The sequence below is a fragment of the Echinops telfairi genome, unplaced genomic scaffold (assembly GCF_000313985.2).
Source record: "Echinops telfairi isolate 266 unplaced genomic scaffold, ASM31398v2 ScPeMD7_10;HRSCAF=50, whole genome shotgun sequence".
Classification (NCBI taxonomy): domain Eukaryota; kingdom Metazoa; phylum Chordata; class Mammalia; order Afrosoricida; family Tenrecidae; genus Echinops; species Echinops telfairi.
Window position 1 is genome coordinate 9,598,704 of NW_022103907.1, and position 2,613 is coordinate 9,601,316.

Below are 2,613 nucleotides of genomic sequence, written 5' to 3' on the forward strand. Positions count from 1 at the left end.
CCTGCTTCAGAGATATGGAGCAATGTGGAAGACTTGGGGGGAGAGACAGGGCAGAGGATGTTCAACATCTGAACTTCAGCACAGTGGGCTCCACTTTAAGAGTGGCTTCATGGATGATGTTTCAAGGCCATGAGAACTACTTCAAAAATGGTCAAACACTCTGTTACTACTTGGTTGCCCGAACCAACACATTCCTCCTTGAAAGATCTGATCCAATGTCAAAGGGAATCAGACGAATATCAAAAGAATACATACACCAAGTGCTCGCTTCGGCAGCACATATACTAAAATTGGAACGGTACAGGAAGATTAGCATGGCCCCTGCACGAGGATGACATGCAAATTCGTGAAGCGTTCCATATTTTAAAAATAATTAAATAAATGAAAGAATACACAAAGAGGAAGAGTTGGTAAAGTTAGGTCTTTCAAAGGTAAGAGACAGAGTGAGACCTTTGAATAGATTTATTAAGGGAGGTGAGGTTTGTGGGGAACAGGAAATCAAAGGAAATGAGGGGAAAGGGGTCCAAGATGGCCAGGTAAAGGGAGATTCGAGCTGGCCCTTTAGCAAAGCCAACAAACTAGCTAACTTAAAAGGTATAGCGACCACAAGAGCCACTAATACAGTAAGGAAGAGAAAATTAGGTTTAATACAGACCCACTTACAAACTACAGCAGATATCGGTGAGGAAAGAGGTACACAGCTCTGGCGCCACACCTGCTGCTTCTGCTGTGGAGCCCACAGGCAAAGGGCAGCAGAGAGTCCTGGCCAGGAAGGTGACAGAGAGAGCTTCAGCGTTTCGGGGAGCAAGCAGGGGTAAGAAGGCAAGGGAGAAAGAACAAAGGAAATTCCACAGTATTTATGTTGGGGGGTGGGGGGCATCTATACATTTGGTAGACATGATAAATTCCGCACATCTTTCTGGTTGATGCTGGTAACTCCAATGGGCCAGGCTACTAGCTTTGGCGCGCAGACGTCACTTCTTTGGGCAGGAAGGTGGGCGCAGTAAGCTTTGTAAACAGAAGCTATGTCTGCTGCTGTCTTCAGTAACGCTGCCACCGGGCCCTAGCGTAAGAAAATGTGTTCTGAGTTGGTGCTGTTTTTTTCTAAGGCTGCAGGAGAGTCTAAGACTCCCTTGGCCCCTCTCTTTTGCAGACCCCAATTCTTTCATTTTCTAATCAGTGGCAATGCCCTGTAGTTATTTAGAAGGACATTCCTAAAACAACATATCTTGGTCCAAAATTACCAAAAGTACCTACATTTTGGGGTAGGAATCCTGGTAACACGGTGTTCAGGCATTTGGTTGCTAACTGGCAAACAATTGCCATTCAAAGCTACCCAGTCTCTTGGTCAGAGAGAAACCTGGTGATTTGCCCCCATCAAGAGTATGGCTTTAAAAAAACTTTTGCGGTAGTTTGACTTTTGCTATGAGTCAAAATCGATTTAACAGCACTTCCAGCAACAATACTATATTTCCTGTGCATTCACTAGAAATTTTTGCTTGAAAATGCACCTGGTTGACAAAGCAAATGGACATAAAAATAACATGGGTTTTAGAAGTCATAGAAACCTGAGTTTGAACCTGCACTCTCCGATTTCCCTGTGCAATTGTCTTTCCATCTCTGAGTCTCCAAATAAATACAAATATACTTGTACCAATTGTTTGTAAATTAAGCTCGTCTGCACAAGCACCAACTACCATGTACTAGAACCATTATATTTAAATGGTGGCCTTCAAGATGAAACTCAAAGGAAAACACAGATGTACCTATATAGCTGCTGTTGTATATTGATTATTGATTTGAAATTTATCTTATTTGAAGGAATTTGGTGGTCAGCAAAGCCAAGGCTTTATGCCAGTGGTTTCATATGCAGAGAGTATTTACGTGTGCTTTCACTGGTGAAGAAGTGCAGGGCATCTTCCTTTATGAAATTTAAGAAACATCTGTTAAACAACTGGCACTTTATTAAAAATAAAAATGTAGCAATTTGCCTTGGCAATGTTGACAAAAGGAATCAGGTGATGATCCCAGAGGAGGCTGATGTTACAAAAGAACCTAATGAAATTCTTGGGTATTTTTATAGCATTATCAAAATAAACAAAAATATGTGAGAATGAAAAATGTCATGGAGACCCTGGAATCCCCAGAAACCATGACAGAGTGGAGTGGCTCACTTGCCCATTTTATCCTCTGAGATTCACATCCTAAATGTGAATCCACCAGATCAGTCAAATAATCTTTCTGCAGGACTCCTTAAAGCTACCATTTGAATTTCTTTACCAAGGAGTAGCAACAGAGAAATTCCCAAGACTTGATTTCCAAGGGTAATTACCCATAATTAAGAAGAGGCATCATTGCACACAAGTGATATTGGACAATCTACCTCTAACTAGTGTAGGCAAAGCAATCATTTAGAACAGTTTATTCTCATACATGCTTATAAGATAGGAAAGTGGGATTATGCTCATTAGACAGGTGAAGATCCTGATTATTCTTATAACAAACCAGAACATTGTGACACAAATGATCATAATTGGCCCCAAACACAAGCTTCTTCCACGCATCCCACATGCTGTCCAGGCCTTTCCATTAGAAATGAACTTGAAAAACCAA

The 2,613-nt window shown here is 41.4% G+C and overlaps 1 non-coding gene across 1 annotated transcript; it reads left to right on the forward strand.

The window, feature by feature from the left end:
• The first annotated feature begins 260 nt into the window (after positions 1–260).
• Positions 261–366, forward strand: LOC115868449. The gene has a single exon (XR_004045601.1). It is a non-coding gene; the product is annotated as a U6 spliceosomal RNA (small nuclear RNA).
• The last annotated feature ends 2,247 nt before the right edge of the window (positions 367–2,613 follow it).